Source organism: Acinonyx jubatus, chromosome E1 (assembly GCF_027475565.1).
Source record: "Acinonyx jubatus isolate Ajub_Pintada_27869175 chromosome E1, VMU_Ajub_asm_v1.0, whole genome shotgun sequence".
Classification (NCBI taxonomy): Eukaryota; Metazoa; Chordata; class Mammalia; order Carnivora; family Felidae; genus Acinonyx; species Acinonyx jubatus.
Window position 1 is genome coordinate 16,294,913 of NC_069397.1, and position 23,948 is coordinate 16,318,860.

The 23,948-nt window shown below is 36.5% G+C and overlaps 1 protein-coding gene across 2 annotated transcripts in view; it reads right to left on the minus strand.

Moving 5' to 3' along the window:
* The window catches only part of NSRP1 (nuclear speckle splicing regulatory protein 1), a 60,574-nt gene that overhangs the window by 30,721 nt on the left and 5,905 nt on the right, over window positions 1-23,948 (minus strand). Inside the window, exon 1 of one of the 2 annotated variants that reach the window (XM_027034599.2) lies at window positions 1,199-2,028. The exons of the other annotated variant lie outside the window; for it this stretch is intronic. The gene's annotated coding sequence lies outside the window, so the exon portion shown is untranslated. Of the gene's footprint in view, window positions 1-1,198; window positions 2,029-23,948 lie in introns of those variants that run through there. 2 annotated transcript variants of the gene reach the window in all.

The window sequence follows — 23,948 nt, forward strand, 5'->3', positions numbered from 1 at the left end:
GAGGATATGGGTAACATGAAGTGTAAATAGTTTTTTAAAAAAGAAACAAGGGATGCCTGGGTGGCTCAGCCGGTTAACCATCTGACTTCAGTTCAGGTCATGATCTCTCTCACAAAATAAACATTTATAAAGGAAGATTCTCTCCCTCTACCCCTCCCCCCCTTGCTCTCGCTCAAAAAATAAAAATAGATTTTAAAAAAGATGTATAAATTAAACAGGAATACATGAATGACCAAGAATTTTCTAGAATTAAAAAATGTTAAACTGACATGTATAAGTAAAACATACAGACATACATAAATAACACTTTGATACATACAATGAAATATTAAGAGAATCAAAGACAAAAAAAATTCTAAAAGCTTCTAACAAGGTAGAGTTCACTTATAGAGGAATAAGATCAAAATGACATCAGATATCTCATCAGCAACACAAAGTTGCTGTGTGGAATAATTTTTAAATGTTGATAGACTTTTGAACCAAAAAGTTTATATACAGATAAACTATCATCAAAAGTAAAGACCTCAGGCACATGAAGTCTTAGAAGATTTCCTGTATTAAAGGCCCTCTTTGAAAATACTCATTAAAGGAACTATTTCCAACAAGAATGATGTTGTGACATACATGAAAGTCAACAAATAATTTGGTAAAACTCATTATTATTTTTAAAAAGGAACAGAACAGGGGCACCTGCCCCTCCCCATGCTTTCTCTCTCAAAAATAAACATTTAAAGAAAAAAAAAAAAAAAAGAAGTGAAATGTGTAACTTTCCAAACTATGAACAGAAAATTCAATCTATTCAATGGGAAAAGGGGGAGGGCCAGAGACAGGGAGACACAGAATCTGAAACAAGTTCCAGGCTGTGAGCTGTCAGCACAGAGATGTGGGGCTCAAACTCATGAACTGTGAGATCATGACCTGAGCCAAAGTTGGCCCCTAACTGACTGAGCCACCCACACGCCCAGCAGCATTATTCTTAATAACCAAAAAGTGGAAACAACGCAAATGCCCATCAACTGATGAATGGATAAACAAAATACAATAATATATATCCAACAACAAAATATTATTTGGCCACAGGAAGGAATAAAGTATTGACATGTGCTACAACACAGATAAACTCTGAAAGCATTATGTTATGTGAAAGAAGCCATGTTTTGTGACTATAAAAGGCCACATATTATATGAGTCCACTTACTTGAAATGTTCAGAATAGGTAAACCCATTGAGTAGGAGACAGAAAGGCAATCAGTGATTTCCAGGATCTGAGGAAAGGGGCAACGGGGAATGACTGCTAACAGACAAGTTTCTTTGGGGGTGACAAAAATATTCTAAAATTAGGTAATAATAATGACTGCACTGTGAATATATTAACAACCAGTGAACTTTATGGCATGTGAGTTTTATCGCAATAATGTTACAAATACACATATATACACAAAGCAACAACTCTCACAAGTATAGGGACATCAACAATTTTAGATGGCAATTTTAACTTACTCTTCTCCGAAACTAATAGATCAATAGGAAAAGATTAATTACAGAAAATACAAGTAAGCTCAAACTAACAAATATATATAAAACTTACATACTGTGGAAAGTACACATGGTTTTCAAAGACACAAGAAGCATTTGCAAAAACCAACTATGTGCTGACCACAAAGTCAACAACTTCCCCTCCAAACAAACATTATATAATGTATGTTTTTTGGTCCTAACAAAAAAACTAAAAATCTGTATTAAAAACAAAACAAAACCCAGCAACAAACATTAAAAAACAAAACAAAACAAAACCTCCACCCATATGTCTAGAAACTCAAAAGCCATAGCTCTAAATCCTCAGGTTAACAAAGAAATTATAAAGGAAATTACAAAATAATTTTTTAAAAAGTACAAAAACACTAAATGACAAAATCTGTGAGACAGAATACTCAAAAAATCAAATACATTTATATGCTTATATAAGAAAAATTAAAGTTCAAGTTGAAAAAGATCACAGAAGAACTCAAGTTGAAAAAGATCATAGAAGAACTAAAAAAAAAAAAAAAACAAAGAAAACAAAGATATGGGCAGGAATCAATCAAATAGAGTATAAATCAACAAAATGCAAAAGATGAATAAAATCAGGGGCGCCTGGGTGGCTCAGTCAGTTAACCGTCTGACTTCAGCTCAGGTCATGATCTCGTGATTTGTGAGTTTGAGCTGTGTAAGGCTCTGTAATGACAGCTCAGAGCCTGGAGCCTACTTCAGATTGTGTCTCCCCCTCTCTCTGCCCCTCCCACACTCATGCTCTCTCAATAATTAAACATTAAAAAAATTTTTTTAATTAAAAAAATGAATAAAATCAAATGCTGGTTCTTTGAAAAGATTAATATGACAAACTTCTGGCAAGATTAATCAAGAAAAGTGAAAAGGGATGCAAGTGTGATAAATGAAAGATTTAAAAGTACTATTATGATAATGCTATGTTTACATTGTTATATGAGATTATAATATTTGTTAATAAATCTGAAAATCTAAGCAGAATGGATATACTTTCTTAAACGGTTAAAGAACCTGAATACACCAATAACCACAAAGACATCCTCTCCCAAAGAGCTGTAAACTCTGACAGTTATACAAGCTGAATTCTCCCCAATTTTCAAGGAGCAAATAATCCCTATTTTCTACAATTTGTTACAGATAATAGAATACAAAGAGGGAAATATCTAACGTGTTTTATATGGCTAACATCATTCTGATTTCTAAACTAGATGGTAACAAGAAAAGAATCGATAGCTATTTTGTTTTCTTAGATTCTGTATTTGTCTATTTGGCATCCATCCACCACAAGGCCAATTACATTAACTATATTTTCTCATTTTCTGTATTCTTGATGCTCTGGCATTTGCAACCTGGCAGAGAAACTGTCTCTCCCAGGGTTGGCCATTTGTTGAGAGAGAGTGAAGGGTTCACCCAGGAATATATCTTTCACATGTAAATTAACCAACCTAGAACCCATACTCTGAATCATCTCCTTTATCTGGGTCTTATACTCCAGGAGGCACTATTTCTCAGTCCTAAGCACTAAGAGTCAGGTATCAGCAAAAGGAGGTTCCTACCAGTCAATATTCTATGCTGTCATCAGTCAAAAAGAGTTGTGAAAAACTTTGTGAGATTTAGTTAAAACATATTTACTATAATTAATGACCTCTTCCAATTATTAACTTAATTTACCAATAAAAGGAAAACTACATTTTATTCCGCTTAGAAACACAAACTTATTGGTGTGCCTGGTTGGTTAAGCATCTGACTTCGGGTCAGGTCATAATCTCACAGTTCATTAGAGCCCTGCATCGGGCTCTGTGTTGACAGCTGTTGCCTGGAGACAGCCTACTTTGGATTTCGCATCTCTCTCTCTCTCTCTGGCCCTCCCCCACTTGCACTCTGTCTCTCTCTCTCAAAAATAAAAACATTTTTAAAAACAAAAGAAAGAAAGAAAGAAAGAAAGAAAGAAGGAAAGAAAGAAAGAAAGAAAGAAAGAAAAGAGAAAAGAGAAACACAAGCTTATTTTCCAAAGGAACATCATTAACTATGTTGGAAATAACTAGCACACTTATAATCAACAAAGGTCTTGTAGTCCTCCCCACAGGGCAAATTTTAATGAAATACACTTGGCAATGTATTTTTTTTTTTCAAAAGACAAGCAACAGTTTGGCACCTAATATATAATCACAATGACCAAGTCAGGTGTGCAGCATTCCCAGTACAGACTTTATTAGAGTTCAGTTATACATACACAGTCTCTTGACACTGAAGATGTAGTTCTTGCAGATAATGCCCAAAGGCAGGAAATGAATCTCCTCCCAAATGCTGCTTCTTATCTTTAAAGTAACCTCAAATTATTACTAAACTAATAAAGTAATTTTGTTCCAGAAAACGATCTGATCTATTTTATTTTCAGCTTTTGATAAATCCAAGAATGAGATGAGGGATTATTACTTTTTGTCTCACTATACACACTGAAACACAACAAGAAAATAAAGGAAAAAAAATTGTTAATAATTTTTTATGGTAAAGTTGGAATAGGCAGTATCAAAGGCTGTCAATAGATGAGGAAGATGTGTACAGTTTTGGAAAAATAAAAAGTTAATTTTGTTATTTAAAAGCAAATTTGGAAGTAAAGCTTTTACTGTCTTCTAATTAGAAACTGTCAGTTGTCAGTTTAAAAAAATGAGTAAAAAGAGTGCAGTAAGACTGTACACAATAAAAAATAATTCAAAAATATAATTATGGTTATTATTGCCTTCTTTATGGAATTTTTCTAACATAATGGCCCTTAGCTAATGGCTACAACCCAACATGAAGATCAAGATTCTATTAAAAAGCCAAAAAAAAAAAAAAAAAAAAAAAAAAAGCCAGGCTACCAAAATTATGACTGTCAAACACAAAGTAGGATGGAGACAGAACAAGAAAATTTCAGATGACTAATGATTAATGATGATATAGTTACTGCACACAGACAACGCATTAGATTTATTGTAGCAATGTGGGCACTATATATTGCACTTCTACTCTGTGCCATGCAATGTACTAGGCATTTAATATTATAGTGATAAAGGCACAATTACACATCTACTCTATACCATACACTGTACTAGGCATTTAAGATATACTCTAAGCCTTAAAATAAACTTTTAGTAGGCAGTATTATAAAACAGGTTTGTTTGTTTTTAATGTGGAACTGAATCTCAGAGAGATTAAACAATTTGCCCAAGATCTTAAAGCTAGGAAAACAATGCAAAGCTTCTGGCGTAACATGGCAAATTAATACATGTTGCAGCCTCCTTTTCCTCCTAATCCAAACCTTCGAAATGACAGAAAAGAAATCCATAATCATGCTAGAAAACAAGAAGGGATACCTTCAACGGACTGGAAACTTGAAGAATATAAAAGGCAAGAAAGCAAACTGCTTAAAGAGACTGAATGCTAGAAAAGGTGGGAGTGGTTCCCAGGGTGCTACAAATTCTGAGATAAAGGATGCAAAGAGCAGGAAAAGACAGAAGACAGATTAACTCATTTTCTGGAAAAGGCAAATAACAGAGATTTCATTTCTGCCCTTAGTTGGAAAGTGAGAACACAGGAACTTGAGTTAGCCTGGTAAAATTTTAGAACACCAAGGATAAAGAGAAAAATCCTTAAAAACAACTGGTGAAGGAAGTTGGGAGTACAAATTACTTACAAAGAATTAGATTGATACCACACACCTCCATTTGGAAAGAGTGGATATAAAAGTAAAACAAAGTATTATATTTAAAAGTTCTGAAGGAAAGGGGGCACCTGGATGGCTCAGTCGGTCAAGCAGCCAGCTTGGTTTTGGCTTAGGTTATAACCTAACAGTTTGTGAGTTTGAGCCCCATATTGGCTCCATGCTGATAGATAGTGTGGAGCCTGCTTGGGATTTTCTCTCTCTCCTTCTCTCTGCCCCTCCCCTTCTCTCTAAATAAATAAATAAATAAATAAGTAAATGATTTAAAAAAAATAAAAAAGTAAAAGTTCTGAAGGAAAATAATTTTGAACTTGGAATTCTATACAAAACCAAACTCTTTCAAATATGCCTCGCTGGCTCAATCCATAAAACGTGTGACTCTTAATTCTCAGGGCTATAAATTCGAGCCCTATGTTGAGTGTAGAGATTACTTAAAAATAAAATCTTAAAAAAAAAGTTTCAAGAAAATAAAGTAATAAAATATCATAAAATAGAAGACTAAAAAACTAAAAAATAGCAGATAATCAATAATCAAAAAAGCTGATTCTTGAAAAAGGTAGTAAATAATATAGGCAAACTTTTATCAGGTCTAAGAAAAAGGAGAGAAAGCAAACATCAGGAATAAAAAGCAGACAATTACAAATCCAGAAGAGATTTCAGAAGACATTTTAGCTACTACTGAAATTCTCTACAAATATGATTTGAATCCCTAAAAAAAAAAAAAAAAAGATTACTTAAGAAAATTTAAATGGCCAACATTAGCTGAAAAAGTAGAAATGTGAACAGATTTGAAAAAAGAAGAAATCAAAATAGTGAAGGACAAAATGCAAATAAATTACTTTGCATTTTAACATATTTTAAAGGAAAATACTTTCCTTTTTTACTATTCTAGAGCAGAGGTTGTTAAATATTTTGGTTTCAGGACCTTTTTTTTTTTTTTTAAGTTTATTTACTTATTTTGAGAGAGACAGAGACAGCACAAGCGGGGGAGGGGCAGAGAAAAAGGGAGAGAGAAACCCAAGCAGGCTCCATGCTGTCAGCTCAGAGCCCGATGTGGGGCTCGAACTCATGAAACGTGAGATCATGACCTGAACTGAAACCGAGTCAGACGCTCAACTGACTGAGCCACCCAGGCACTCCTCAGGACCTTTTTTTAATACTTCTTAAAATTACTCAGGACCCAGGGGCACGTGGGTGGCTCAGTTGGTTAAGTGTCTGACTTTGGCTCAGGTCATGATCTCACATTTTGTGGGTTCCAGCCCTGTGTCGGGCTCTGCACTCTACACTGACAATGTGGAGTCTGCTTGGTATTCTCTCTCTTTCTCCCTCTCTTCTCTGCCCCTCCCTGACTTGTGCTTTCTCTCTCAAAATAAACTTAAAATAAACTTAAAAAATAAAATAAAATTACTGAGGACCCACAGAACTTTTGCTTTCATGTGTTATCCTATCAATACTGACCATGTTATCTCTGTAATAGAATTGCTAGATTCTCAAATTTGCTGTATTCAATTTGTTGCAATTCACATGTAATGCAGCCTCTGGAAAACCCCACTGTACGCTTCTGAGAAAAACGGTAAAAAAGCCAATGTCAAGGGAAGAGCCAAGATGGTGAACAGCATGGAAGTTTTTTGTGTGTCTGGTGTCCATGAAATACAGCCAGACCAACACTAACTACCCTACACACCTAGAAAACTGACTGGAGGATTAACACAACAATCATACAACCTGAACCACAGAATTCAGCAGGTACGTGGTGCAGAGAAGTGAACTTGGGGAGCGAGAAGGTGCAGGAAGGGAGGTGCTTTTGCCAGCAGAGAGAGGACGGAGACGGGGGGTGGGGGAGAATACAGGGAAAAGCACCCCTCCCCAAAAGCAGCTAGAGAGAAAGTGGAAAATTGGAAACAGCTGCAGGGACTAAACTAAAAAGGGAGAAAGGATAAAGGAGACGGTTTAAATTCCATTAAGACTGTTAACAAGAGGAGTGCAGTCTGCAACTCCACAGCTCGATACCTGGCAGTGCTCTGGTGGGAAGGGCGAATCCCCAGGAAGAGAGTGGGGTCTGGGAGGATCTTGGGCCACACGGGGAAAAGCGGTTCTACTGCTGGAAGGACATTTGGTAGAGACTGTTGAAGCCACCTGGTCCCAGCAGACCCCAGAGAACAGCCACATTCGCTGGTGCTGGAACAAGGTCGTTAAGGGCGAAGCCTGGTGCCAGATGTGTGTTGTGATTTTCTATAATCCCTGAAAAGCTGCTGCCACACTATCCCACCAACTTTTTCTGGGGTGGGCTGGCACCTGGCCATAGTCTCAGGGCACTGGCAGCAGCAGGGTCCAGCAAAGCGTTCCTGTGTGCAGCCGACATTCAGCCATTGCCCATTCAGCCATTGCTCAGTGAGACCCTCCCACAGAGAGGCAGAACAGGTCAAAGCTGCAGTCCTTCAGAAGTAAGGGGTTGGGGAAAACAGCCGCATCTGAGACAAAACTCGGGAGAGAGGTACTGCCTGGGGCCTGGTCACGGAGAGTGAAAAAGCTGGGAGTGGACGAAGGCTGAAGACAGAGGACGGGTGCGCGATTGCTGATCCAGGAGAACAGACTGGGTAGCTGGGTGGCGCCATTTTCACTGCTCCCGCGCATGCGCATACACACCTACCAAGAGCCCAACCCTTCACCCCACTAGGCTAGCAGTGCCATCTAGTGGAGAGCAGAGCCATTACGCTGAGCCCCACCCAACTGGGCCAACTTTGCTCTTCAAGAACACAAGTCTCACTGCCAGCTTAGTTTATGGACTCTAAAGCGCTACACAGACTGACTTCTAGGGGAAAATGACGTAATTTCAGTCCTACTTCAATCTGGTAGTAGGTTCATCTATTCAATTTTCTTTTTTTTTTCTCTTTTACACTTCTTTTTCTTGAATACAGAAAGAGAAAAAATTCATTTTTATTTTCAATTTTTATTAAAAATATTTTTATTTAATTTTTATTACTGATTTTTTACTTTTGTGTAAATTTTTTCAAGTTTTATTTTACTTCCATCATTTTATTTTAGTCTCCTTCAGTGTATTCACCTTTTCAAATTTTCAAACAATCTTTTTCCTTTTTTTCTTTTTCGTTTTTCTTTTTCTTGAATGCAGAAAGAGAAAAACTTCATTTTCATTTTTAATTTCTATTAAAAATACTTTTTTTACTATATTTTTTGCTTTGATGTAAATTTTTTCAAATTCTATTTTACTTCCATCATTTTATTTTAGTCTACTACAGTGTATTCACTTTTTCAAATTTTCAAACGATTTCTTTTCTTTTTTCTTTTTCTTGAATATAGAAAAAGAAAAAATTCATTTTTTTCATTAAAAATATTTTCCTTTAATTTTTTCTACTATATTCTTTACTTCTGTGTATATTTTTTCAAATTCGATATTACTTCCATCATCTCATTTTAGTCTACTCCACTGTATTCATTTTTTCAAATTCTCAAACGATTTCCTTTTTTTTGTTTTCCCCCTCCTTTTTTTTCTCTTATCTGTCAAACCACATTCAACACCCAGACCAAAACACACCTAGGATTTAGCATCATTTATTTCATTTTTGTGTGTGTGTTTTAAATGTTTTAATTTTTTTTATTTTAATTTTAATTTTAATTTTTCTGCCTCATTAATTCCTTTTCTCCCTTCAAAATGACATAACGAAGGAATTCACCCCAAAAGAAAGAGCACGATGAAATGACAGCCAGGGATTTAACCAACACAGATACAAGCAAGATGTCTGAACCAAAATTTAGAATCATGATATAGTAAGAATACTAGCTGGAGTCAAAAACAGATTAGAATCCCTTTCTGCAGAGATAAGAGAAATAAAAAATAGCCAGAATGAAATTAAAAATGCTATAACTGAGCTGCAATCACAGATGGATGCAGTGGCGGCAAGGATGGATAAAGCAGAACAGAGAATCAGCAATATAGAGGACAAACATAGAGAATAGTGAAGCAGAAAAAGAGGGAGATGAAGGCAAAAGAGCACGATTTAAGAATTAGAGAAATCAGTGACTCATTAAAAGGAACAACATCAGAATCATAGGGGTCCCAGAAGAGGGAGAAATAGGAGTAAGAAGGGTTATGTGAGCAAATCATAGCAGAAAACTTTCCCAACCTGGGAAACAGGTTGGGACAGACATCCAAATCCAGGAAGCACAGAGGACCCCCATTAGATTCAACAAAAACCAACCATCAACAAGGCATATATCATAGTCAAATTCACAAAATACTCAGGCAAGGAGAGAATCAGGAAAGCAGCGGGGGGGGGGGGGGGGGAGTCCCTAACCTACAAGGAAGACAGATCAGGTTTGCAGCAGACCTACCCACAGAAACTTGGCAGGCCAGAAAGGAGTTGCAGGATATATTCAGTGTGCTGAATCAGAAAAATATGCAGCCAAGAGTTCTTTATCCAGCAAAGCTGTCATTCAAAACAGAAGGAGAAATATAAAATATCCCAAACAAACAAAAATTAAAGGAGTTTGCGACCACTAAACCAGCCCTGGAAGAAATTTTAAGGGGGGGGGACTCTCTGATGGGAGAAAAGATGGGGGGGAAAATACATATATATATAAATACCAAAAGCAACAAAGATTAGAAAGGACAAGAGACCACCACCAGAAACTCCAACTCTACAAGCATCATAATGGCAATAAATTCATATCTTTCAGTACTCACTCTAAACGTCCATGAACTCAATGCTCCAATCAAAAGATATAGGGTAACAGAATGGGTAAGAAAGCAAGATTTATTTATATGCTGTTTACAAGAGACCCACTTTAAAACAAAAATAAATTTTTTTTACATTTTATTTATTTTTGAGAGAGAAAGAGAGAGACAGAGCACGAGCGGGGGAGGGGCAGAGAGAGGGAGACACAGAATCCGAAGTAGGCTCCAGGCTCAGAGCTATCAGCACAGAGCCCAATGCAGGGCTCAAACCCACAAACCGTGAGATCATGACCTGAGGATGAAGTCAGTTGCTTAACAGACTGAGCCACCCAGGTGCCCCACAAGAGATCCACTTTAAACCTAAAGACACCTTCAGATTGAAAATAAGGGGATGGAGAACCATCAATCATGCCAATGGTCAATAAAAGAAAGCTGGAGTAGCCATACTTATATCAGACAATCTAGACTTTAAAATAAAGACTGTATCAAGAGATGCAGAAGGGCATTATATCATAATCAAGGGGTCTATCCTCTAAGAAGACCTAACAATTGTAAACATTTATGCACCAAATGTGGAAGCACCCCAATATATAAATCAATTAATCACAAACATAAAGAAATTCTTCGATGGTAATACCATAATAGGAGACTTCAACACCACACTCACAGCAATGGACAGATCATCTAACCAAAAAATCAACAATGAAACAATGGCTTTGAATGACACACTGGACCAGATGGACTTAACAGATATATTCAGAACATTTCGTCCTAAAGCAGCAGAATATACATTCTTCTCCAGTGCACATGGAACCTTCTCCAGAATAGACCATACACTGGGACACAAATCAGCCCTAAGTAAGTACAAAAAGATTGAGATCATACCACGCATACTTTCAGACCACAACGCTATGAAACTCGAAATCAACCACAAGAAAAAATTTGGAAAGGTAACAAATACTTGGAGATGGAAGAACATCCTACTAAAGAATGAATGGGCTAACCAAGAAGTTAAAGAAGAAATTAAAAAGTATATGGAAGTCAATTAAAATGATAACACCACAACCCAAAACCTCTGGGATTCAGCAAAGGCCGTCATAAGAGGAAAGTATATAGCAATCCAGGCCTTCCTAAAGAAGGAAGAAAGATCTGATACACAACCTAACCTTATGCCTTAAGGAGCTGGAAAAAGAACAACAAATAAAACCAAAAACTAGCAGAGGACAGGAATTAACAAAGATTAGAGCAGAAATTAATGCTATTGAAACCAAAAAAAACAGAACAGATCAATGAAACCAGGAGCTGGTTCTTTGAAAGAATTAACAAAATTGATAAACCACTAACCAGTTTGATCAAGAAGAAAAAGGAAAGGACCCAAATAAATAAAATCAAGAATGAAAGAGGAGAGATTACAACCGACACAGCAGAAATAAAAACAATAATAAAACAAGAGTCCAGGGCCAGATGGCTTTCCAGGGGAATTCTACAAAACATTTAAGGAAGAGTTAACACCGATTCTCTTGAAGCTGTTCCAAAAAATAGAAATGGAAAGAAAACTTCCAAACTCTATGAAGCCAGCATTACCTTGATTCCAAAACCAGACAAAGACCCCACTAAAAAGGAGAACTATAGACCAATTTCCCTGATGAACATGGATGCAAAAATCCTCAACAAGATATTAGCCAGCCAGATCCAACAATACATTAAAAAAATTATTCACCACAACCAAGTGGGATTTATACCTGGGATGCAGGGCTGGTTCAATATCCGTAAAACAATTAAGGTGATTCATCACATCAATAAAAGAAAGGACAAGGACCATATGATCCTCTCAATAGATGCACAGAAAGCATTTGACAAAATACAGCCTCCTTTCTTAATAAAAACCCTCAAGAAAGTAGGGATAGAAGGGGCATATCTTGAGATTATAGAAGCCATATATGAACGACCCAACACTAATATCATCCTCAATGGGGAAAAACTGAGAGCTTTCCCCCTAAGGTCAGGAACAAGATAGGGATGTCCACGGTCGCCACTGTTATTCAACATAGTATTGGAAGTCTTAGCCTCTGCAATCAGACAACACAAAGAAATAAAAGGCATCCAAATCGGCCAGGAGGTCAAACTTTCACTCTTTGCAGATGACATGATATTCTATATGGAAAACCCAAAAGATTCCACCAAAAAACTGCTAGAATTGATTCATGAAATCAGCAAAGTTGCAAGATACAAAATCAATGCACAGAAATCGGTTGCATTCCTATATACCAACAATGAAGTGACAGACAGAAATCAAGGAATCGATCCCATTTACAGTTGCACAAAAAATCATAAAATACTTGGGAATGTATCTAACCAAAGAGGTGAAAAATCTATACGCTGAAAACTATAGAAAGCTTATGAAAGAAACTGAAGAAGACACAAAAAAATGGAAAAAGACTCCATGCTCCTGGATAGGAAGAACAGATATTGTTAAAATGCCGATACTACCCAAAGCAATCTACATATTCAATGCAATCCCTATCAAAATAACACCAGTATTCTTCACAGAACTAGAACAAATAATTCTAAAATTTGTATGGAAACAGAAAAGACCCAGATTAGCCAAAGCAATCTTGAAAAAGAAAACCAAAGCGGGAGGCATCACAATCCCAGACTTCAAGCTATACTACAAAGCTGTAACCATCAAGACAGTATGGTACTGGCACAAGAACAGACACTCAGATCAATGGAACAGAATAGAGAACCCAGAAATAGACCCACAAACATATGGCCAACTAGTCTTTGACAAAGCAGGAAAGAATATCCAATGGAATAAAGAGTCTTTTCAGCAAGTGGTGCGGGGAAAACTGGACAGTGGCATGCAGAAGAATGAACCTGGACCACTTTCTTAAACCATACACAAAAATAAACTCAAAATGGATGAAAGACCTAAATATAAGACAGGAAGCCATCAAAATTCTCAAGGAGAAAGCAGGCAAAAACCTCTTTGATCTTGGCCGCACCAACTTCTTACTCAACATGTCTCCAGAAGGGAGGGAAACAAAAGCAAAAATAAACTATTGGGACCTCATCAAAATAAAGAGCTTCTGCACAACAAAGGAAACAATCAGCAAAACTAAAAGGCAATCGACAGAATGGGAGAAGATATTTGCAAACGACGTATCAGATAAAGGGTTAGTATCCAGAATCTATAAAGAACTTCTCAAACTCAACACCCAAAACACAAATAATCCAGTGAAGAAATGGGCAAAAGACATGAATAGACACTTCTCCAAAGAAGACATCCAGATGGCCAACCGACACATGAAAACATGCTCAACATCACTCATCATCAGGGAAATCCAAATCAAAACCACAATGAGATACCACCTTACACCTGTCAGAATGGCTCACATTAACAACTCAGGCAACAACAGATGTTGGCAAGGATGCAGAGAAAGAGGATCTCTTTTGCATTGTTGGGGGCAGTGCAAGCTGGTGCAGCCACTCTGGAAAACAGTATGGAGGTGCCTCAAAAAACTAAAAATAGAACTACCCTACGACCCAGCAATTGCACTAGTAGGCATTTATCCATGGGATTCAGGCATGCTGTTTTGAAGGGACACATGCACCCCCGTGTTTACAGCAGCACTATCAACAATAGCCAAAGTATGGAAAGAGCCCAAATGTCCATCGGTGGATGAATGGATAAAGAAGATGTGGTATATATTTACAATGGAGTATTACTCAGCAATCAAAAAGAATGAAATCTTGCCATTTGCAACTACGTGGATGGAACTGGAGGGTATTATGCTAAGTGAAATTAGTCAGTCAGAGAAAGACAAAAATCATGACTTCACTCATATGAGGACTTTAAGAGACAAAACAGATGAACATAAGGGAAGGGACACAAAAATAATATAAAAACAGGGAGGGGGACAAAACAGAAGAGACTCATAAATATGGAGAACAAACTGAGGGTTACTGGAGGGGTTGTGGGAAGGGGGATGTGCTAAATGGGTAAGGGGCACTAAGGAATCTACTCCTGAAATCATTGTTGTACTATATGTTAACTAATGTGGATGTAAATTAAAAAAAAAAAAAAAAAAAAAAAAAAACTAAAAAAAAAAGCCAAATGTCTAATGAAAATAGTCTTGAATTTACAGACCTCATGAAAGGATCTTGGGGGTCACTGGAACCTCCATATTACAACTTAAAAAGTTTTGGGGTAGTGGGAGGGAGGTGAGGGTGGGTGATGGGTATTGAGGAGGGCACCTTTTGGGATGAGCACTGGGTGTTGTATGGAAACCAATTTGACAATAAATTTCATATATTGAAAAAAAAAGTTTTGGGGCATCTGGGTGGCTCAGTCAGTTAAGTGTCCAACTTCAGCTCAGGTCATAATCTCACGCTTTATGGGTTCAAGCCCCACGTCATGCTCTGTGCTGACAGCTCAGAGCCTGGAGCCTGCTTCGGATTCTGTGTCTCCCTCACTCTCTGTCATTTCCCCCCCTCATGCTCTGTCTCTGTCTCTCTCAAAAATAAACTTAGGGGTGCCTGGGTGGCTCAGACAGTTAAGCTTCCAACTTTGGCTCAGGTCATGATCTCACGGTTCATGAGGTTGAGCCCCATGTTGGGCTCTGTGCTGACAGCTCAGAGCCTGCTTCGGATTCTGGGTCTCCTTCTCTCTCTGCTCCTCCCCCACTAGCACCTGGTTTCTCTCGAAATAAACATTAAAAAAATAATAAATAAATAAATAAACTTAAAAAATTAAAAAAGAAAGTTCTGGAGAGTGGTGATGATTGCACAACATGAATGTACCTAATGTCACACCTAAAAATGGTTAAATGGTAAATTTTATGTTATGTATATTTTTCCACAATAAAAAAAAATAGCAAATAAAATCCAGCTGCACATATAAAAGAATAGAAGACTAAGCAGGGTTTATTCTAGTATTTAAATAGTTTCACTTTTTAGAAAAATTGTCAGTATAATTCACCATAGTAACAGATGTCAAAAAAATGTGATAAAACTCAATCCAAATGCCTAATAAAATTTTTTAGCAATCTAGATTATTGGTCAACTTCCACTAATTTAGCCTGTGTTAACAAACAACATTAAAATCTCAAGCCTTACAACATAAACGACTATCTGTTGCTCATGATGTGTGTCCACTGTAGATGGTTTGTAGGTCCATACTGTCTTCATTTCAGGCTGAAGGCAGTCCCTATCTACAACATGCTGTTCCTATGGCAGGGCAGAAAAGCAATGGCTCAATCACAAGATGGCTTTGAAAGCTTCTGCTCAGATATAGCTTATCAGTTTCACTCACATTCCAGTGGTTAAAGCAAGATTCATGGATAAGCTTAGTATCAAGGCAGAAAGTATATACCAGGAGAAGCATCTGATAGGAGAACTCTCTAGAGATGGACCCAGTAGACAGGATTACCCAATAATTATAAATAAGAAGATTTGGGAATGAATAATCTACAACAGAGGGCAACTCCTCTAACTTGAAAAAGGGTATTTAATATAAACCTAGAGCAAAAACAACTATTGCTATATATCAGCAATAAATGCTTGGAAAATGTTATCAATAAATTTAAAAAATCCCAATCAAGCATATGCGCTATGAAATCAAGTGACTACGTGATCTTAGGCAAGTTAAACTCTCTTTGCCTGCTTCCTCAACTGTAAAATGAAGATGACAACACCCTATTTCAATGATTCTACAACATATTTTTTCATATTTTAATGTATCAGAAATTGATGATGTCTTAAAATAACAGCTGTCACCCAGAAGGCAATAATGCTGTGCCAAATGAAAGCTTTCTACTGACACTTTCTGGTAACATCAAGAAAGCATCACTAACAAAGCATCTTAGATTTAACAAAATACAGTAATATTTAGTGTTATTATGATGACTGTATGAATTTATTCATATAAAACAGAACAATGGCTAACAAATAGCAAGTGCTCAATAAATACTACTTTTTCTTATTCTATGTACTACTGTATATCAAACCAGATTATAATGCTGAAGTAATTGAAGTAAAACTGCATTATAGAACATCATTAGAGAAAGAAATTAGTGGAAGAGAACAGTCTAGAGAACAGACCCACATATGTATGGGTATTTAATATATAATAAATGAGTCATTTTACATCATTGGCAAAGGCACAGAATAGTATTTCTAAGTCCTGTTATACTCAATACCCTTTTATAGGGCCCTTTATCTATACTGAAATGAAACACACATAACTCTCTACATGTAATTTTTAAAACCTATATACATATTTCTTCTTTCTTGTGCAGTTTTGGATACACATATATACATCCCTAAAGAACTATACAGAATAAAGGGAAGTAACTTATAATGGAAAAACATAAACTATTTCAAAATGTAAATGCATAAGCACATCAGAAGACAGTAGTTATCAAAAGCTTCTACTATGTAGACTCACTGTAATCACTATTAATGCTACAGATACAAATGCTGACTGCAGAACTGGTGACTCAAATACCACAAGTGACACTGGTGACAAGTGACCTGATTTTCTTAAATGGGGAACTCTCTGTAAAGTTTTTTTTTGTAAAGTTTTAAACAAAATAAGATATAATCTTCCCTCAATCTACAAAATGGTCAAATTAGGGGAAATGTTAGCATACACTATACCGTGCAAAATCAATACTTTTTAATTAAAAAGTATTTAAATTTTTATTTTATTAAAATTTATTTAATAAAAATAAAATGTATAAAACATATTTTGTGTTTATATGTAAAAAGAACTTAGGTCTAGGCTCATAAAATTACAGTTTTTGATCTATATAAATGTTCAGAGGGATTTAACCTATATGGATGGGGGTCATGAAATGCAGAATATCTATCTTGCCTGCTCTACATCAAAAACAGATGGGTGGGGGGAGGAAAAATAAGATAAAAAGAGAGAGGGAGACAAACCATAAGAAACTCAAATACAGACAACAAACTGAGGGTTGCTGGAGGGCTGAGGGGTGATGGGCATTAAGGAAGGTACCTGTTGGGAGGAGCACTGGGTGTTACATGTAAGTGATGAGTCACTGAATTCTACTCCTGAAATCATTATTACACTATTTGTTAACTAACTTGGATTAAAAAAAAAAAATGGTGTAATACTTTCAATACTACAATAAGCAAAAGCCACTCCAAAAATTTCTTAATGCTCCTCTGGAAGTAGTAACACTTCCGCTAAAACCCCTGGAATAGACTCGTCAAAAAAAAAATTCTGGGGGCACCTGGCTGGCTCAGTCAGTTAAGCGTCCAACTTCAGCTCAGGTCATGATCTCATGGCTGATGGGTTCGGGCCCCGCGTTCAGGCTCTATATTGACAGCTCAGAGCCTGGAGTCTGCTTCGGATTCTGTCTCCTCTCTCTGCCCCTCCCCTGCTTGCACTCTGTCTCTCTCTCTCAAAAATAAACGTTAACAAAAAATTTTTTTTAAGTATTCTGGACAACTGGATACCCACTTTGTTGAAAATTAATAGCCCCATCTCCTCAAAATATTCCTAAGTCACCAGAAGGCAGAGTTGTGTAATCTCACATGGTAAAAAGCATGTCTCAACATAACTTCTATTTGTGTTCCTTTTCCAACTAGTAAACAAGATGCACTCTTTGAAGTCTATCTGATCTCTGCCAGTCCCCTGACTAACCCTTTTTCTATTGCTTCTGAAATCCATTCTCTCAAAGTTTTAAAATTCCACTATAGGGGCGCCTGGGTGGCTCAGTCAGTTGAGCGTCCAACTTCGGCTCAGGTCATGATCTCAAGGTTAGTGGGTTCAATCCCCACATCGGGTTCTGTGCTGCCAGCTCAGAGCCTGGAGCCTATTTCAGATTATGTGTCTCCCCCTCTCTCTGCCCCTCCCTCACTCGCGCTCTGCCTCTCTCTGTCTCAAAAGTAAATAAACATTAAAAAAATTTTTAAATTCCACTATAAACAAACTACTTCTCATAGGGAGTACATTACAATGTTAAAAGCATGGACTTTGGAATCAGGCAGATCTTCTGGATTCAAAATCTAACTATTACCAAAGGACTCTGTGTGTGATATATGCCAATTTACTTCCTTGACACCTTAGCGTCCGTAGCTGTATAATCTTTTTCCTTCAGATTCTTCCCTTCCAGCCTAAACATCCATAATTCACCTCTATCCTAAGAAAACCACAAAAAGGAAAATTCCACCAACTCTATTATTCCTTCAAGTTATCATCTCCATCTCCTCTCTTCTCTGTAAAATTCTTTGAAAATAAGATCAAATTAAATCAAATGAGTTAATGGTCAGATAATAAAACAATAAAAGGGATAGAAAGGAGACTGCAGAGCTAACATATTGAGGACTGAAACACCACCATTAAAGCTAATAAATAAATTAAAAAGAGCAAAAAACATATAACTGAAAAAAAGATATAACTGAAATACTGACAAAGGTTTAAGATAATAATGGTTAATGCAGAGAAAAAGACAAAAATCAAGTAATTTCCCCAAATATCTATTTAACTCTCTCATCCTACCTGGCTTTACATTTTCTTAGTCCTTGACACCTTCTTTATTATTATTATTATTATTATTATTATTATTATTTTTATTTTAGAGAGAGTGCACAAGTGAGGGAGGGGCAGGAGAAAGAGACAGAGAGACAAAAGAGAAAGAGAGAGAGAAAGAGACAGAGAGAGAGAATCCCAAGCAGGCTCTATGCTCAGCATGGAGCCCAACACGGGGCTCGATCCCACGATCCTGGGATCGTGACCTGAGTTAAAATCAAAAGTCAGAAGCTCAGTCTTTGACATCTTCTAAATTAACATGTAATTTACCTCTCTGTTAGGTTAACTATTTATCACCTCTGTTCCTCCCACTAGAATGTAAGTTCCACAAGGGCCATGGCTTTGTTTCACTGGCACAGAACAGAAATCACTAAAGATTTACTGAGTGAAATAATGAATAAATACACAAAGATATGAAAGGCAAAGATAATCTTCCAAAAAGATAACCTAGCAAGTGAATCAGAAAAAATACTCTGATACAATGACAGTAAACTTCTGTGAAATGAAGAAAAAAATATTTAGGTAAAAAACAACAATGCATTCATTCCAGGAAAAAATTAAAAATGATTTGCATGACAACACACTGAACTTAAAGAAATAAAGAAAATACTAATTGTCCAAGCCAATGAAAAAGTAAGTCATCTTGAAGATTTACAAAAAAAATAAAACACAGTATTGTACTTCCTCACAAGAACATTCAATACTAGGGAAAATAACATCTACAGGATTTTGAAATGATTTATTATTCGTTAGAAATACTACACACATTCAAGTAGATATTAGGTGACAAAAGCAATAAGCAATCATTCCTTAATAATTAAGAACTTAGGAAACAATGCCCTTATGAACACATGCCGAAAAAGTACTCAACAATGAAATTAAGTCAAAGACCTCAGAAATGGAAATCACTGGTAAAAAGATCAGTGCAGTGCCCAAATCAAAGTAAATAATAAATCAAATATTCTAGGAATACAAGGATGGTTTAACTTCAAAAAATTAATATAAACTCATATTAATAGATGTTAAAAAGATTAAAATTTAATATTCATTTGATAAAAATTCTTAGTAAACTAGAAACAGTACCAAAAGCCAACAGCCCAAACATCAGATTTAATTATAAAATTTTATAAGCAACTCTCATTAAAGAAACATTAAAGAATGTTTCTATCAGTTTCTGTTTATCACCATACATAGTTTCCAGGGAATGCAATAACATGCACACACATGACACAGAGAAATAATAAATATCAGATAAAAGAAGACACAAAGAAACTCAAAAAAGATGGGTGTGACCTTAATTGAGGAAATTTTCAAATTGTACTAAAGGATATATAAAATACCTGAACAAATAAATGAAAAGACTAAAATATTAAAATATCAATTCTCTTCTATAGTACCTATAAATCCAATACAAGTCCAATCAAAATTTCTAGTTTTTTCAATGTGTACCTTGAAAGTGACACTAAAATTCACTTAGATGACCTAACGCAATTTTAAAGAATAAAATAGGGCAGGGAAGTGGAAAAGAGCTAAAGAGAACAGCAAGATAATGCATAGCTTTGCAGGTAAAAAAATAAGATGCTGGTCTTAATTCTAAAAGCAAGGAGAAATCAATAGTGATTTTAAAACCAAGAAGATGACTTTGTCTGAAGTGTTCGAAAATGCATTGGAGAAGCTTAAAAGATAACCTGGAGAGTCACAGTCACTGAAAATGACAGATGGACCAACAAAACTCTTTAACACTGGCAAAAATGTCAGAATCAGTTTTTTTTCCGAACTCTGGAAATTAACCAAAGGCTTACAGGAGCTCAGGGAGCATTTATTCAAGAATAGCTGAATTTCACTAAGAACTTTGTGGTGTTTTAACTTTCCCTATTTCCATCATCCCCTCCCTAGTGCCATGGTAGCCTAAAACAACAGCCCACAATCATGGCAGAAACCAGCAGTCTGGCAGCCACTAGAGGAGGCAGAATGGGGTTAGAGCTCCTTCAAAACCCCTATTCCAGAGAATTATTATTGGACCTGTCTGGTGGTTCCCTGAAGACACCACTCAGTAGGCAGCCTTTATTTGACGTGACAGAGTGCCAAAGTAAAACAGCCTTTTCCCTGGGGGTGTCTGTCAAAAACAATCAAAGACAACTGCTGAACTTCAGGGCTGCCTGTGGCAGTGCGCAGTGCATAACAGTTGGGGTAAACAATAGGCTAACCAAAAAGCTTAAAAAGAAACGTTGAGAAATAGGATGTTCAATAGGGGGATTTGAAAGTTCCAACATATTCCTGGGGATCATGAAGCCCACATACGTACAAAGACATTTGTGCCTGATCAGGAAAAACCTGAGAAGGTCCTAAACTCTCACAACTGACCCTGAGACTGCACAAACAAGAAGTGAAGGCTAAAGCAAAGTTGTAAAATGCCTAGTGGTATACTATACACCTGCCCAGCATGCATATAGAGCCTCCTGGCAGACTAGAGACTTAGTTACAAGTATTTAAAGAAAGGTCTGTCAGGGGCACCAGGGTGGCTCAGTCCGACTGAGCATCCTATTTGGCTTAGGTCATGATCTTGTGGTTCGTGAGTTCGAGCCCCACGTCTCTGTGCTGAGAGCTTAGAGCCTGAAGCCTGCTTTGGAATCTGCGACTCCCTCTCTCTCTGCCCCTCTCCTGCTCAAGCTCTGTCTCTCTCTGTCTCTCAATAAATAAATAAATATTAAAAAAATTAAAAAAAAAAAAGCTAGCTCTGTCAAATCATTAGCTAACCACCAAGCTAACCAAGCAGAGACTTCAGTGGCCACACACACAAAAAAATATAAACTTTAAAAATTAGTTCAGAAAAGTCTCTGTGTAAAAGACAAAAACAACAAAAAACAACAAAAAATCCCAATAAACCTTGGGAAGAAGTGGGGCGCCTGGGTGGCGCAGTCGGTTAAGCGTCCGACTTCAGCCAGGTCAGGATCTCGCGGTCCGTGAGTTCGAGCCCCTCGTCAGGCTCTGGGCTGATGGCTCACAGCCTGGAGCCTGTTTCCAATTCTGTGTCTCCCTCTCTCTCTGCCCCTCCCCCGTTCATGCTCTGTCTCTCTCTGTCCCAAAAATAAATAAACGTTGAAAAAAAAAAAATTAAACCTTGGGAAGAAGAAAGGCTCTAGTTTCCAGAGTTGCCATATTGTATTATTTTAAACTTTCAGTTCCAAACCAAAAATTAAGAGACATGCAAAGAAACGAGAAAAGTATGATCCATACACAGAATGATTTCAAATAAAGAAAACCATGTCTAAATAACTAAAGTATGAGAACAATGTGTCATCAAATAGAGAGTATCAATAAAGTGACAGAAATTATAAAAGAAACCAAAACTCTGGAGTTGAAAAATAAAATAATGCTTATGCATTATATTTCAAACCAAAAAAGATTTTTAAAAAATAAGTTGCCCATGTGCCAATGTAAGTAAATTTGGCTAAAAATGCACAGATTTAAACAGAGATTCACAAATCAACTTTACATATCTTCAAGGACTCATGATTATACATCATTTCCTTCCTAAAAAAACCCCCAAAACTCCTACTTTATCTCATCTTCATAATCTGGGTTCTCTCAGCTACTTCTCTAATATTTCCATCCTACTGGGAGATAAAATAAGAATAGAATTCTCAGGGCACCTGACTGGTTCAGTCCATAGAGCATGACTCTTGATCTCAGGGTCATGAGTTCAAGCCCCACACTGTGCATAGAGCTTACTTAAACAATAAGAATAGAATTCTCTTGTCATCTCTCCCACACCTAACAGAATTCTATCATTTCATTTAGTGCTGTCCTTTTCTCCCCTCTTACATTTTGTTTCTGTTTCACTCCTGGACAGCAAATCAGGGGATGCATTTTTAGCAAAACTGCACAATAACTTTAAATTCCTCACTGCCTATACTGCTGTTAGATACATTCAGTATCATAAATTTACCAGGAATTCATTTTAATAGCATGAGAAAAGTGTAAAAAATTCTTAGTTACCATTAAAATAACCTAAATTTCCTGCCATTTCCATACATCATATGCTTTGTCATGTGTATATAAAACTGTCATTTTAACTGTACCAAACTTATCCAGAGGAATAGAAAATCATATAAGTGATTAAAAAAAAACACAACTGAAAATTTATTGGTTCAGATAGATTAGTATTTTAACTTTTTCTTACCATCAGCAAGCCAAACAGGCTTCCAACTAAGAACAGTTTTTCATTAGGAAAAACAGAACTATGAAGACTACTTTTCAAGACAATGTTTTTAAAAGATTAGAATTAGGGGCACCTGTGTGGCTCAGTTGGTTAAGCATCCAACTCTTGATTTGGCTCAGGTCATGATCTCATGGTTCCTGAGTTCGATCCCCGTGTCAGGCTCCACGATAACAGTGTGGAGACTGCTTGGGATTCTCTGTCTCTCTCTCTCAAAATAAATAAAATAATTAAAAAAAAATAATAAATGCAGTTAAATTTAAATAAATAAATAAATGATCAGAATTAAAGTGGAGAAAGATCAAGCAATAATGAAAGCAATGAAAGTGTACTATGTAACCCCGTTACTTGCTAATGTTTCTAACTTCAAGAATATACAATTATTGTTATCTTTTTCTTAAGTACTCATTTCCTTCTATTCTTCAAAATTACAATAATAATTTTTTAAATAAAAAAACCAGGGGTGCCTGGGTGGCTCAGTCGGTTGAGCGTCTGACTTTGGCTCAGGTCATGATCTTAGTCTGTGGGTTCGAGCTCCACATCAGGCTCTGTGCTGACCTCTTGCTCACAGCCTGGAGCCTGCTTCAGATTCGGTGTCTCCTTCTCTCTCTGCCCCTCCCCCGCTCACACTTTGTCTCACTGTTTCTCAAAAATAAACAAATATAAACAAAATTTTTTTAAATAAAAAAAACCAAATCCTGTCATCCAAAATAATAGTTTTCATTTTTCTATCTATACATGTACATATAGCTTTGTACAATCATACATATTCAATTTTGTATTCTGTTTATTTCACCTTACCTCATGCTTTAAGTTTATTTAAATTATTTATTTAAAAAAATTTTTTTAATGTTTTATTTATTTTTGAGACAGAGAGAGACAGAGCATGAGCAGGGGAGGGGCAGAGAGAGAGGGAGACACAGAATCCGAAGCAGGCTCCAGGCTTTGAGCTGTCAGCACAGAGCCTGACGTGGAGCTTGAACTCACAAACCACGAGATCATGACCTGGGCCAAAGTCGGACACTCAACCGACTGAGCCACCCAGGCACCCCTTAAATTATTTTTTTAATGTTTATTTATTTTTAAGAGAGACATACAATCCATATGACGAATTTCCATAAGTCATTTTAAAAATTCCAGTTTCAAGGAATATTAATGGCATGAGAACATGGCCACAGTGAGAGCTTTAATAAACTGTACAAATGCAATTTTTAAAAAAAAAATTTTT